Genomic DNA, 16101 nt, shown 5'->3' with positions numbered 1-16101 from the left:
GCGATAGACCCGAAGGGTGACCCAGAAAGTAAGATTTTCACATGCACTTGCTTATCAAGATCCTCAATTTATTTTGAAGCAACAACAGCTTGAGAACCGGAGGCAGACCCGGAAAAACAAGGATGCAGAACTCTCCTCCGGCTTACCTGATGTAACCAGGAAACGTCGGACTGAGGTTATCTCCGATTTACGCTTTGTCTTACCCTTAGCAGGCTTAATTCATCAACCTCTCAATTCATATGACTCCAATTATCAGGATACCTCTCCTTCTTCCGGTGAATCCATGCAGTCAAATATGCCGACTTTCAAAACTGCTCCCGGGTAATGTGAACTTATGCACTTTTTACCTTACCCGTGCTTGCGTATTCATCCTTCTGCTTTTGTTAACAGTATGCAAGTGAAGCCCTGCAAACGAGCAAAAAAGAATAAACCGTCCGAAGAGCCGGTCGTGGCTGAACCGGTGATTAATGCATCGGCTCCAGACAGCACTACCCATCAGCCGCCGCCTGACCCGGCTTCTGATATTCCAGTGCCGACCTCTGATTCACTTATCGAAGACATTCTCCATACAAATAACCCGGAGACTCCTAGCCCAGTGAAGAGAAATGAGCCGGAAGTTGAGATTGTGAAGTCCCAATTTGTTGAACCAGGGCGGCCTACAGTCCTTGCCAAATGTACTGCCAAGGAAGAGTTTGCCCAACGCCGAAGAGCCAAGCAGGACATTGCGGATTATACTCACCTAAGAATTGATGATATAGTCTCAGGCTATCTGAATCAAGTGCATAATAGCCGTGACCTGGAAATTGACATGGTGAAACAAATACAGCATAAATCTGAGGTATAAACTTATACTTTTATCTAAACCTTATATATACTGTACCAGCCCCCCAAGTCTACTGCTTATGAACAAATACATTGTAGACTTAGAAATCTGATTTTACTTGTTAACTGATCCGGCCTAAAAAGAATTTATTTAACCCGGTATAACATAAGGTCTTTAAATTTGCAATACACATTAGTCCCCAAGTGTCAAGTATCCTTACTTGTAAGGTGCTTGAGACTTAATATGTTTTACCCGGCAGGATAAAGTTAAAATTTCTTACAGCACACATTAGCCCCCAAGTGCCAAGTATCTTTACCTGTAAACTACTTGGTACTTGAATGTTTACCTTATTAGAATCCTTACCATAACCCGGTGTCAATGCAGGCTGCCATAAGTCAATTTGAATCAGAGCTCGCTGCCCTGAAGAGTCGTCTGGAAACTCAAGAGCTTGAGACGCAGAAAGCTAACTCCAAATTTGAATTTAGTGTCTCTGAAAATGAGAAACTAAAGAAGAATTTTGAGTCGGAAAGGAAAAATTGGGCTGATGAAAAGGCTTCCCTAGTGACTCGGGCCGAAACAGCCGAAGCATCTCTTGCAGAAGCAACGACTGAGCTATCAAACTTAAAACAGCAAATATCCCAAATGGTCTCAGCCATCTTTGGTAAGTTATTGTGACATAGTTTTAACATGGCAACCGTACAATGACTTATTGTAATAAGTACTTCCGGCTTACCGTTATGCTTGTGCACATACAGGCTCCAGGAGTGTCAATCTGAAGCAGAACACGCTGATCAAGCTTAAAGCAGTTTACACGTTAGTGGAACAGCTATACTCCGGGACACAACGTGCCCTGGCCGTTGTAGCTTTATCAACTCCACACCCGCGCCTTTTGCAAGATGTTTTGAAGAGCCTTGCCTTTCTTCCTCAGCGGATCCAAGACTTACGGCGTTCATCTTCAAGAGCCGGGGCCGTAGCTGCATTGAGCCGAGCAAAAGCATGTCTCCCAGAACTAGACCCGGCAGACCTTGCTCTTGGATATCCGAGTCTAAAGGAAGACGACAATGCTTTTGATGATCATGACTTCCACGCTTGTGTTAAAGCCATACGTACGGTGGCCATCCTGATTGGAAACGATACTGACCTCAGCAAGTATGCGTCGGCTTATGATAGCAACAACCGGAAAATCCCAAACACTCCATATGATCAAATCAGCTTGATCCCTCCAATTCGTAAGCATACTTTTGCCCCTGAAGTGGACCCGACTGGTTTAATAGATGATGAAGCTGAATTTGAAGCTTTGAGCGGCATTGATTGGGCTTCATCAACTTTCCAGGAAAAAACAACCGACGGAGACGCGGCGAAGGATAATCCTGAGCCCACAAGCCCGCCGAAGGAGTAAATCACCGGCTGTTTGGTCGAAAATAGTGCTTCACCAATTCAGACTCGGGGAGTCTTGTAATAGGGTAGAAAGAAACAGCTTAATGCTTGTCATGCCTTCGTGCATGCTCTTTATTACTTAACGCTTTCCGTAAGCCGCCGTGGTTGTATATTTCCGGCCCTTACTTCCTTTGCGTGTTTAATTTTGCTTGCCTTACTCTGCCATCCTTAAATGATCTTCTGGCTCATATAATGTTCATCTGGTACTTAATAACCTGGGGTGACGAATATTAAACCGGCAAGACAAAAAACACCGTAAAATGCTTTTCACAAGGTATCAGACCAATCAAAATACTGTTTCAGGCTTCTGATTCGGATACGATCAGTAAACCATTCCAAAGGGGTTAAGCTAAGATTCGGATATGATAATATAGCCCCCAGTGGTGTGGCGATGCCAATCAAGTGGGTATCGACAACTATATTCTCTTTGGTTCGAATACAACCTATGTTTGAACAGGAAGCCCCCAAGTGACCATAGGATTTGTTTAATGACGCTGATTCGTATACGATCCACGTCAGACCTAAAGGGGTTAAGCTATGATTCAGATATGATCAGGAAGCCCCCAAGTAGGCTTGGCATATATGCCGATCAAGTGGGTATCGACAGCTATGTTCTCTTTGGTTCGTATACAACCTATGTTTGAACAGAAAGCCCCCAAGTGATCATGGCTAAATTCAGATATGATCATAAGCCGGTCCAAAGAGAAAGCCGGATTCAGATATGATCCGGTCCCTGTTGGTTGTTTCCACTACCTGTCAAAAATACATATACACCTTCTTGAGGGTGAAAAAAGGACAAAGGTCCTGCTTTATTACTTTATATAATATGTACATTGTCAAAAAAACATATATATCATAAGAGCCGGTGGCTCAAGTATAGTAAAACCGAAGATGGGTTATATCCCACGACCAAATATCACTTAGCAAGGCCGCCTAGACTCCATAGACTATGAAGAAAGGTATACAACCCTCCGGATCGAGGCCACTTACCCTTATGCCTCTGACTGTTACCTTGTGTATTAACATTAGCCACAAGTTCCGGGTCGTCATCCGCTTTACGCTTATTGCTGTTTGATTCTCCGAGTTGTGTTGTTGGCCCTTTCTACTGTCATTCTGTTTTCCCTTCCCTGTCTTTTCACCGTCAGACTCGGGATCCTTAGTACTATCAGAATCGACATATTTGACAAGAGCCGCCATTAGCGTACCCATATCCTTGCAGTCACGTTTAAGGCGCCCCAATTTCTGCCTTAGCGGCTTGAAGCTGCAATTCTTTTCCAATATAAGGGTTGCAGAGCTGGCATCCATCTTATCAGATGAATGAATTATCTCCTTGACCCGGCATACCCAATGGGTGGTAGACTCACCTTCCCCCTGCTTACAATTTGTCAAGTCCACGACCGTCATAGATTGCTTACAGGTGTCTTTGAAGTTCCGGATGAAACGGGCCTTTAACTCCTCCCACGAACCAATGGAATTAGGTAGTAAACCTTTTAGCCAAGACCGGGTCGTTCCATCTAACAGCATAGTAAAGTATTTAGCCATTGTCGCGGCACTGACCTCCAACAGTTCCATGGCCATCTCATAACTCTCGATCCATGCTTCAGGCTGTAAGTCGGCCGTATAATTTGGCACCTTTCGAGGTCCCTTGAAATCTTTGGGCAGGCGCACATTGCGCAAAGCCGGTACTAAACAAGAAAAGCCACCAGCTCTGGTGGCTATTCCCATCTCAGTAGATGCCGTTGGGTATTCCGGCATATCCTGACGTGCCGTCTGTTGAGCCGCCAGCTGAGCCGCTCGCTCTTTCTCCCGACGTACTCGATCTTGCACCGGGTTATAGCCTCCACGTTGGTCACGGCGTTGGACGTCGCGTGACAAAACTTCAGATCCTATGTGCCTGTTGTAACTCTGACTCCAGTTCTGACGAGGTGGTGACATCCAAGGCGGAGGAGCTGAATGAAATCTATCCCGATTATAAGAATAGATCTCTTGCTGAGCCAGGGCTGTCTGAACGAGTTCCCTGATCCTCCGGGTCTCCACCACTGTTGGGTCATCGCCATCCACTAGAAGAGCCGCCAGACGCGCTGATGCTGCGATTAAATTCTCCATGGGGTTGGAAAAGTGAACCGGCGGTATTGGCAGATGACATGACGGTTCCGTGCTCCTATGAGGAGGTGGCATCTCCCGACGCTCAGCCGGCTCTCCCGCTCCGGATGTCATGAACTGATTAGCATCGGGCGGGTTACTTGGGCCGGCTCCGGGTGTAGCCAAAAGAACCATATGGTCATAATTCGGAGGCAACCGGGATTGGGCCTTCTGGTGTCTCCTCCTCATTACTTCATTGGACACGTTTAAACTCATTGTGAGCTGATAAGCCTCTGACTGCAGCCGTTGCGCCCGGGCGTCGAGAGTCGCCCGCTCCGTAACTGGCCTAGTATCCTCAGCTGCTGAGGCCTCCTTGGCCTGAGCTATCTCCTCACGTACCTATGCTACCTCCGCGTCATGCTCATCTTTGTTCGCAGGGATAACCGTGGCGGTTAACAGGGTCGTAAGCTTATCCATGAGGTCTATCAGTACTTGAGCCGGCGGGCGCACAGGGCCTCCTGCCCGGTTGCTCCTAACCCGGAAGTGATTGCGGCTGCGGCTGTAGAGTTTTGTCCGGGTTGAGTCCCAGCCATAAAGACTCCTGCCCAATTTGGCGACTCACAGAGGTCCGGAATACTAAGACCATCGGAACAGCCCCCGAGCGCACCATCTTGAACTTGATACAAAGAATCTGTTGAACCGGTGCACGAATCACCGTCAGAGGGATGGCCGTCTCACCACCATCTTCCGGACCTTCAGAAAGCTCTTCTCCGTGGACGCAGCGCACAAAGACACGCTTCACGCCGGGTTGAACTCGGGCGGGTTTCGCACGCTGAGCCGTCTCGACGAGGTCGGTGTAGTTGTCCGGCTTAGGCCCCGGCTCACCAATCCGGCCGATGAAGATGTGGATCCCTCCGAAGGGGACCCGGTACCCGTACTCAATTGAGCCGGCGTCGGGGGCCCAGCCTTCATCATCGATGTAGATCTTGCCGCGACGACTCTTGGTCATCCGGCCCACTACGTATCCCTTGAGCCCTTCGAAGTTGCCCTTCAAGAACTCAAATCCACCGTGCGCTGGCCCCACGGTGGGCGCCAACTGTCGTGGAATTGTCACGTCAGATGTCCTCGTGAAAGGACTTAGTTATGGAGCCATCGCAACTAGGAAGCTTGAAGGGGTTAAACGGGACAAAGGACACGAGAAGGTTTATACTAGTTCGGCCCCTTACGATGAAGGTAAGGCCTACGTCTAGTTGGGTTGGTATTGATGTTTCGATGATCAGGGAGCGAGATACGCTATGCCTGGCTCTTGATGAGTTGTTTCTTGCCCTAAGCCGTCAGCAGGTCGTCCCCTTATATACACGGGTCGACGCCCTCCGGCCTACAGAGTCCCGGCCGGCTTATAAACAATGTCCGGCTCGGTGACTAGTTAAGTCTACCTTATGATACAAGTAATATTATAACTATGGTTTATTACAACGGCCCTTAAGTCGCCGGTGGGCTTTAAGCTCCTTATGAACCGTCATCTTCATGCCTTGTCTTGGGCTTCTCTCCAGTGAGCCCTCTTTGCATAACCCAGCCCCTCCTGGGCGGCTTACACAAATAGTTATATCCCCAACAGGACTCATATGGAACAACTTTGGGGTTTAAGGAGTTTGGATGCACAAGCAGTATTCCGCTTAGTACAGGTGAAGGCTAGCAAAAAAACTGGGAAGCGACCAACTGAGATTGCGACAACAATCATGAACATTCATTAAAATTAATTCACATCGAGTACAAGCATGAGTAGGATATAATCCACCATGAACATAAATATCGTGAAGGCTACGTTGATTTGTTTCAACTACATGCGTGAACATGTGCCAAGTCGAGTCACTCAATTTATTCAAATGAGGATACCATCCCATCATACCACATCATAATCATTTTAATAGCATGTTGGCACGCAAGGTAAACCATTATAACTCATAGCTAATTAGGCATGGCACAAGCAACTATAATCTCTAAATGTCATTGCAAATATGTTTACTTCATAATAAGCTGAATCAGGAACGATGAACTCATCATATTTACAAAAACAAGAGAGGTCGAGTTCATACCAGGTTCTCTTATCTCAATCAGTCCATCATATATCGTCATTATTGCCTTTCACTTGCACGACCGAACGATGTGTATAATAATAATAGTGCACGTGCATTGGACTAAGCTGGAATCTGCAAGCATTCAATTCAAGAGAGAAGACAAAGTAATATGGGCTCTAAGTTAAATCAACAATCATGCATATGAGAGCCACTAAGCATTAAATATGGTCTTCTACTCTCGACCCCCAAAGGAAGGAAAAGAAAGAAAACTATTTACACGGGAAAGCTCCCAACAAATAAAAGAAGAACGAGAAATCTTTTTGGATTTTCATTTTAATTACTACTACAAGCATGGAAAGTAAACCAACTAATAATTGTTTTTTTGGTTTTTCTTGAGGTTTATTAAACACACAAGAAGAAAGCTAGAAAAATAAATTAAACTAGCATGGATAATACAACGAAAGAGTATGAGCACCGACAACTAGAATAGTGTGTGAACATGAATGTAAGGTCGGTGAGAAATACATACTCCCCAAAGCTTAGGCTTTTGGCCTAAGTTGGTCTAACGCTAAGGGTAACCTAGCTGATATCCATAGTTGTAACTGGGGTCGTACTGAGATGCATCAGCAAATGCATCCTGAGATGCGGCATGTTGGCGAGCCACCTCCGCTCTCCCCTCGTGTTCAGCTGCCTCCTCCCTGGTAACAACATATCTTCGTTTTGCCTGGTAATCAAAAAGGGAAGGAGCAGGGAGAGTAACATAGACAGAGCTACGTCTGTCAAAGATTAGTCGATACTGGAGGAATTGTTCATTTCTCAAAAGAAAACGATGTTTGACCATCGCGTCATAATCCAAATAAGCAGGAGGCAACACCATATCCTCCTCTCGTGGGGCTATACCAAGATAATTAGCAATGCGGGTCGCATAAATACCCCCAAATAAATCTCCAGATATACCATTATTATGCAACCTACGTGCGACTATTGCCCCCAAGTTGTAATCTTTATTACCTAACACAGCACTCTTGAGGACACAAAGATCAGGGACACACATATGACATGCTTTATCTTTACCGTTAATGCGTCTACCAATGAAGAGAGCAAAATAATGTATAGCAGGAAAATGAATGCTCCCTATGGTAGCTTGTGCTATATTCCTAGATTCTCCCACAGTAATACTAGCAAGAAAGTCTTTATATTCAGATTTGTGGGGACCATTAACATTGCCCCATTGCGGGAGTTTGCAAGCAGTTGTAAAATCTTCTAACAGGACACTCTGAGAATTACGCGAAGATTTATATTTAAACCTTCTTACGAATGAATCAGTCAATTGATAGTACCGAGGACACTTATCTTGTAAGAAGTCCTCAAGATCGGTATTACGCACATATGCGTAAAATTCATCCTTGATGCCTGCATTAACCATAAACTCGTCTAATGGCCACTCACAAGCTCGCACTTCGGCATCCCTTGGTAGCTCATCGTCTTGCTCACGCATAGCACGCCTAGGTCCTTTCTTTGTTGAAGAACTACCTTGGTACATTCTCCTAGACATATTTCTTCTTCGGAAAAAATTCTGAAATTTTTAGTAACTTCAAAATAAAAGTGAATAAAACTAAACAAGATTGGTAGCAACTACTCCTATAAGTGCCTAGAGCCTATATCATGCATTAGAATGAATCGGGGCCTCATAAATTTGACATGCAAGCTGAAGAACATGGTCACCTATGCAGCAAAAAATTGCAATGAATAAAGCAGTAGAACAAAAACTAATTGGACCAATGGAGGATCACATACCAAGCAACAATCTCCCAAAGCAGTTTTGCGAATGGAGCTCTGAGCAAGGAGATCAAAAATCGCAGCAAAACGAGCTAAAACTCGTGCTTGAGCTGCATGAGGATTTTTTTGGGAAGAAGATGGAGTGTGTGGGTGCAGGAATAAGTGGAGGTGGGCCACCGTGGGCCAACGAGACAAGGGGGCGCGCCCAGGGGGTGTGGGCGCGTCCTCCACCCTCGTGGCCAGGTGCTTGCCCCTCCTGCAGTGTTTTTAGTGCCTAAAATCCTCAAATAATCCATAAAAAATAATACTTAATTTGTAGGGCATTTGGAGCAATTTTATTTTCGGGATATTTTTTATGCACGGATAATTCAGAAAACAGACAGATAATACTATTTTTGCTTTATTTATTCTAAATAACAGAAAGTAAAAAGAGGGTACAGAAGGTTGTGCCTTCTAGTTTCATCCATCTCATGATCATCAAAACGAATCCACTAACAAGGTTGATCAAGTCTTGTTAACAAACTCATTCCGAATAACACGGAACCGGAGAAATTTTGAATAACACTAGGTTACCTCGACGGGGATATGAACATGCCCAACAATAAGAATATCATACTTTTTCTTGACAGTAGGAAGAGGAAATTCAAAACCTCCAATAATGATAGTTGGACTTTTTCCAATAGAATTGATGCTATGGACTTGAGGTTGTTTCCTCGGAAAGTGTACCGTATGCTCATTACCATTAACATGAAAAGTGACATTGCCTTTATTGCAATCAATAACAGCCCCTACAGTATTCAAAAATGGTCTACCAAGCATAATCGACATACTATCGTCCTTAGGAATATCAAGAATAATAAAGTCCGTTAAGATATTGACATTTGCAACTACAACAGGCACATCCTCACAAATACCGACAGGTATAGCAGTTGATTTATCAGCCATTTGCAAAGATATTTCAGTAGGTGTTAACTTATTCAATTCAAGTCTACGATATAAATAGAGAGGCATAACACTAACACCGGCTCCAAGATCACATAAAGCAGTTTTAACATAGTTTCTTTTAATGGAGCATGGTATAGTTGGTACTCCTGGATCTCCAAGTTTGTTTGGTATTTGACCCTTAAAAGTATAATTAGCGAGCATGGTGGAAATTTCAGCTTCCGGTATTTTTCTTTTATTTGTAATGATATCCTTCATATATTTAGCATAAGGGTTTGATTTAAGCATATCAGTTAAGCGCATGCGTAAGAAGATAGGTCTAATCATTTCAGCAAAGCGCTCAAAATCCTCGTCATCCTTTGTCTTGGATGGTTTAGGAGGAAAGGGCCTGGGTTTCTGAACACATGGTTCTCTTTCCCTACCGGGCTTCCTAGCAACAAAATCTCTCTTATCATAACGTTGATTCTTTGATTGTGGGTTATCAAGATCAACAACAAGTTCAATCTCTACTTCATTGTTATTGCTAGGTTGAGCATCAACATGAACATTATCATTAACATTATCAGTAGATTCATGTTCATCACCTGATTGTGTTTTAGCATCATAAATAGAAATATCATTAGGATTCTCAGGTGTGTCTACAATAGGTTCATTAGAAGCATGCAAAGTCCTATCATTTTTCTTTTTCTTCTTTTTGGAAGAACTAGGTGCCTCTAAATTATTTCCCTGAGAATCCTGCTCGATTATCTTAGGGTGGCCTTCAGGATACAAAGGTTCCTGAGTCATTCTACCAGTTCTAGTAGCCACTCTAACAGCAAAATCATGTTTATTATTTAATTCATCGAGCAAATCGCTTTGAGCTTTAAGTACTTGCTCAGCTTGAGTGGTAACCATAGAAGCATATTTGTTAATGAGTTTAAGTTCACCTTTAACTCTAGCCATATAATCACTCAAGCATCCTATCTCGAAAGCATTATTCTTTAATTCTCTGCCAACATCAGCATTAAAACTTTCTTGTCTAGTCATAAAGTCATCCAATTCATCTAAGCATGGGCTATGAAATTTAGTAGACGGGATTTCAACTTTATCATATCTATAGAGAATTTACCTTTACTACTTGTGTCGGGTTATCAAGACAATGTGTTTCTTCAACAGGCGGTATATTAAGGCCATGTATTTCTTCAATAGGAGGTAAATTCTTAACATCTTCAGCTTTAGTACCTTTTTCTTTCATTGATTTCTTTGCCTCTTGCATATCTTTAGGACTGAGAAATAGAACACCTCTCTTCTTCGGAGTAGGTTTAGGAATAGACTCAGAAGTTGGCTCAATTGGTACAGGAATTGCCTCAGGAATTGGCTCAGGAAGAGTCCAATTATTTTCATTAGTCAACATATTATTCAATAGCAATTCAGCTTGGTCGACTGTTCTTTCCCTGAAAACACAACCAGCACAACTATCCAAGTAGTCCTTGGAAGCATCGGTTAGTCCATTATAAAAGATATCAAGTATTTCATTTTTCTTAAGAGGATGATCAGGCAAAGCATTAAGTAATCGGAGAAGCCTCCCCCAAGCTTGTGGGAGACTCTCTTCTTTGATTTGCACAAAATTATATATTTCCTGCAAGGCAGCTTGTTTCTTATGAGCAAGAAAATATTTAGCAGAGAAGTAATAAACCATATCCTGGGGACTACGCACACAACCAGGATCAAGGGAATTAAACCAAGTCTTAGCATCAGCCTTTAATGAGAACCAAAATATCTTAAGGATATAATAATAGCGAGACTTCTCATCATTAGTAAACAGGGTGGCTATATAATTTAACTTGGTAAGATGTGCCACAATAGTTTCATATTCAAGGCCATAAAAAGGATCAGATTCAACCAAAGTAATTATTTTAGGATCAACAGAGAATTCATATTCCTTATCAGTAACACAGATAGGTGAAGTAGCAAAAGCAGGGTCAGGTTTCATTGTAGCATTAAGGGATTGCTGCTTCCATTTAGCTAATAACTTTTTAAGATCATATCTATCTTTGCAAGCAAAAATAGCTCTAGCAGCTTCCTCATTCATAACATAACCCTCGGGAACAACAGGTAATTCATAATCAGGGGGAGAACTTTCATCATCACTATCATCAGTAATAGCATCTTCAATAATTTCATTCTCTCTAACCCTAGCAAGTTGTTCATCAAGAAATTCACCTAATTGCATAGTAGTATCATGCACAGAAGTAGTTTCATCATAAGTATCATGCATAGCAGAAGTGGCATCATCAATAACATGCGACATATCAGAATTCATAGTAGTAGCAGATTTAGGTGTCGCAAACTTACTAATAACAGAAGGAGAATGTAGTGCAGAGCTAGATGGCAGTTCCTTACCTCCCCTCATAGTTGATGGCAAAATCTTGGTTCTTTCGTCTTTCAAGTTCCTCATAGTGATCAACAGATATAAATCCCAAGTGACTCAAAGAATAGATCTATGCTCACCAGCAACGGCACCAGAAATTAGTCTTGATAACCCACAAGTGTAGAGGATAACAACAGCTTTCGAGGGTAGAGTATTCAACCCAAATTTATTGATTCGACACAAGGGGAGCCAAAGAATATTCTTAAGTATTAGCAGTTGAGTTGTCAATTCAACCACACCTGGATAACTTAGTATCTGGAGCAAAGTATTTAGTAGCAAAGTAGTATGATAGTAATGGTAACAGTGGCAAAAGTAAAGATAATGGTTTTGTAGTAATAGTAACAGTAGCAACGGAAAAGTAAATAAGCGAAGCACAATATGTGAAAAGCTCGTAGGCATTGGATCAATGATGGATAGTTATGTCAGATGCGATTTCTCATGTAATAGCTATAACATAGGGTCACACAGAACTAGCTCTGGTTCATCAATGTAATGTAGGCATGTATTCCAAATATAGGCATGCGTGCTTATGGAAAAGAACTTGCATGACATCTTTTGTCCTACACTCCCATGGAAGCGGGGTCCTAGTGGAAACTAAGGGATATTAACACCTCCTTTTAATAGAGAACCGGACCAAAGCATTAGCACTTAGTGAATACATGAACTCCTCAAACTATGGTCATCACCGAGAAGTATCCCGATTATTGTCACTTCGGGGTTGTCGGATCATAACACATAATAGGTGACTATAGACTTGCAAGAAAGGATCAAGAACTCACATATATTCATGAAAACATAATAGGTTCAGATCTGAAATCATGGCACTCGGGCCCTAGTGACAAGCATTAAGCATAGCAAAGTCATAGCAACATCAATCTCAGAACATAGTGGATACTAGGGATCAAACCCTAACAAAACTAACTTGATTACATGGTAAATCTCATCCAACCCATCATCTTCCAGCAAACCTACGATGGAAATACTCACGCACGACGGTGAGCATCATGAAATTGGTGATGGAGGATGGTTGATGATGATGACAGCGACGAATCCCCCTCTCCGGAGCCCCGAACAGACTCCAGATCAGCCCTCGCGAGAGAGATGAGGGCTTGGCGGCGGCTCCGTATCGTAAAACGCGATGAAACTTTCTCTCTGGTTTTTTCTCCGCGAAACAGAATATATAGAGTTGGAGCAGAGCTCGGCGGAGCTCCAGGGGGCCCACGAGATAGGGGGCGCGCCCAGGGGGAGGGCGCGCCCCCCGCCCTGATGGACAGGGTGTGGGCCCTGATAACCCGCAAGTATACGTGATAGTTGTAGCCTCTTTCGATAAGTAAGAGTGTCGAACCCAACGAGGAGCTAAAGGTAGAACAAATACTCTCCCAAGTCCTATCGTCCACGGATACGACTCTACGCACGCTTGACGTTCGCTTTACCTAGAACAAGTATGAAACTAGAAGTACTTCGTAGGTGTGATAGGATAGGTTTGCAAGATAATAAAGAACACGTAAATACAAACTATGGGATGTTTAGATAAAGATGCAATAAATTAAATATATCGAGTGTCGAAAAGTGGTGGTAGGAGTTATGAAAGTGTCCCTAAGCAATTGACTACGTTACTAGACCGATAGCAAGTTTTATGTGGGAGAGGCATAAGCTAACATACTTTCTCTACTTGGATCATATGCACTTATGATTGGAACTCTAGCAAGCGTCCGCAACTGCTAAAGATTCATTAAGGTAAAACACAACCATAGCATTAAAGTATCAAGTCCCCTTTATCCCATACGCAACAATCCCCTTACTCGGGTTTATGCTTCTGTCACTCAAGCTACCCACCATAAAAGAATCATGAACGTATTGCAACACCCTACAGCGGGAATCACTCACGCTTGCGTGACACGGAGGGAAAAATAGGACAGCAACATAACCACAAGCAAATTAAACCAATCATAGCAATTCATCAATCACCGATACGACAGCGAAAATCTAATCAGACATCATAGGATGGCAACACATCATTGGAAAATAATATGAAGCATAAAGCACCATGTTCAAGTAGAGGGTACAGCGGGTTGCAGGAGAGTGGGCCGCTGAATGTAGATGGGGGAAGGTGATGGAGATGTTGGTGAACATGGCAGTGGTGTTGGTGAGGATCGCATTGATGATGATGGCCCCGCCGGCGTTCCGGTGCCACCGGAAGCAAGGGGGAGCGAGCGCCCATTCTTCATCTTCTTCCATGACCTCCTCCCTAGATGGGAGAAGGGTTTCCCCTCTGGTCCTTGGCTCCCATGGCGTGGGAGGGGCGAGAGCCCCTCCGAGATTGGATCTATCTCTCTGTTTCTGTGTTCTCAGATTCTCCCCCTTCACCGTTTATTTTATATCCGGAGATCCGTAACTCCGATTGGGGTGAATCTTTCGCCCAGATTTTTCTCATAAAATTAGATTTCTTGCGGGAAAAGAAGAGTGTAAACCACCTTACAGGTGGCCCAGGCTGGTGCCAGGTGTGCCCAGGGGGGAGTGCACGCCCCCCTATCTCCTGGCCACCTCGGGCACCATTTCGCGTTGATTCTTCCTCCGGAAAATCCCAAATATTCCAAAATAATTCTCGGTCCATTTTTATCCCGTTTGGATTCCGTTTGATATTGGGTTTCTGTGAAACATGAAACATGCAACAGAAAGGAACTGGCATTGGGCACTGGATCAATATGTTAGTCCCAAAAAATAGTATAAAAAGTTGCCCAAAGTATATGAAAGTGGTAGAATATTGGCATGGAACAATAAAAAATTATAGATACGACGGAGACGTATCAGCATCCCCAAGCTTAATTCCTGCTCGTCCTCGAGTAGGTAAATGATAAAAAAAGATATTTTTTTGATGTGGAATGCTACCTGCATAATCTTGATCGTATGTCTAATCATGGCATGAATATTAAGACACAGGTGACACTACAGGAAACTGCTAGTTTGCCGTCTGGGCATAACAGACGGCAAAGACGTAAATCCAGACGGCAAAGAGTTTGCCGTCAGGAAGTAGACGACAAAGATTAATCGGCAAAGAATACTTTGCCGTCTGCTTTTTTTTTCCTGACGGCAAAGACTTTGCCGTCAGTCTATATTTTTGCCATCAGTCTGCGGAAAGTAGACGGCAAAACATTGCACCAGACGCAACGTACGGTCTAACGGCCGGCGTCAACTGTTTTGCCGTCTACCAGCCGTCCAACCAGACGGTAAAGTCTATTATCTTTGCCGTCAACTATCAGTTTTGGCAGACGGGAAAGAAGCATACTTTGCCATCTGTCACTGCACTCCCAGTGGGCAAAATAGCAGGACTTTGCCGTCTGGTGCTCCTTTCCCAGTCGGCAAAGACTTATATTTCGCCGTCAGTTGGTGCTGGCCCAGACGGCAAAACTATACCTCTTTGCCGTCAACCTGCCTATTGGCAAGACGGCAAAATGCCAGCGGAAGCACAGGCTGGTGACATGTGGCATCTTTGCCGTCTGTCACTTGACGACAAAGCTCCTTTTTTTAAATCAGAAATTAAACAGTTTAATACACAGTATAGAACCATAACAGGACAGCATAGTTCCATAGCAAATATAAGCAACAATGAACAAATATAAGAATGAAGTTCCATAGCATATATATAGTCGCAGGACAAAGTTCCATAGCATATATGTAGTCCCAGGACAAAGTTCCATAGCATATAGTCCCAAAACAAAGTTCCATAGCATATATATAGTCCCAAAACAAAGTTCCATAACATATATATAGTCCCGGGACAAAGTTCCATAGCATATAGTCCCAAAACAAAGTTCCACAGCATATAATACACAATGAACAAAGATGGCATCACTACGTAAGATTTTGCACTACAACAAACGCCTTCATATCCATGTCATAGTCCAAAGAGCATCCAGGTGGCAACCTACAAGATTGAATGGTGTGTGTCAAATAACGTGCTTGAAATCATCAATATGCCAAATAGACAAAAGAAAGTACTTCGACACTACAAAATAAATAGTGATCCATATTCCATAGTGAGTTTCCAAAATAAAAAGCTTCTAGTACATATGGAGTTTCTTGAACACTTATACAATTTTGAACATGCTAATTTAACACTAGATCTTTACTTATAAGTCTGATCTTTAAATGGTTCAAACAGTCTCTACTTACAAGTTTCTAAATCATGGAGATCTTCAAATGGTCTCTAAATCATGAAAATAAGTAGCTACTTGTCTCTAAATCATGAATATCTTCAAGTGTTCTCTAAATCATGAAAATAAATAGCTTGAAGAATGCATATAGTTAACTAAGATCATGGTTGAAATTGTTCAAATGGATTATAGTTTGAAACGGTTCAAATGGTCTCTACTTGTCTCTACTTATAAGTTTGATCTTTAAATGGTTCAAACGGTCTCTATCTTACAAGTTTCTAAATCATGGAGATCTTCAAATGGTCTCTAAATCATGAAAATAAGTAGCTACTTGTCTTTAAATCATGAATATCTTCAAGTGTTCTCTAAATCATGAAAATAAATAGCTTCAAGAAT

The 16101-nt window shown here is 42.9% G+C and overlaps 1 protein-coding gene across 2 annotated transcripts in view; it reads right to left on the bottom strand.

Moving 5' to 3' along the window:
* Positions 1-15299: 15299 nt before the first annotated feature.
* Positions 15300-16101, bottom strand: part of LOC119282608 — a 4620-nt gene continuing 3818 nt past the window's right edge. For both annotated transcript variants that reach the window (XM_037562777.1, XM_037562778.1), the window contains exon 6: positions 15300-15476. The gene's annotated coding sequence lies outside the window, so the exon portion shown is untranslated. The remainder of the gene's footprint in view (positions 15477-16101) is intronic.

Source organism: Triticum dicoccoides, chromosome 3B (assembly GCF_002162155.2).
Source record: "Triticum dicoccoides isolate Atlit2015 ecotype Zavitan chromosome 3B, WEW_v2.0, whole genome shotgun sequence".
NCBI lineage: Eukaryota > Viridiplantae > Streptophyta > Magnoliopsida > Poales > Poaceae > Triticum > Triticum dicoccoides.
Note: the sequence above shows the minus strand (reverse complement) of the source record. Positions and strands in the feature narration are given on the sequence as shown.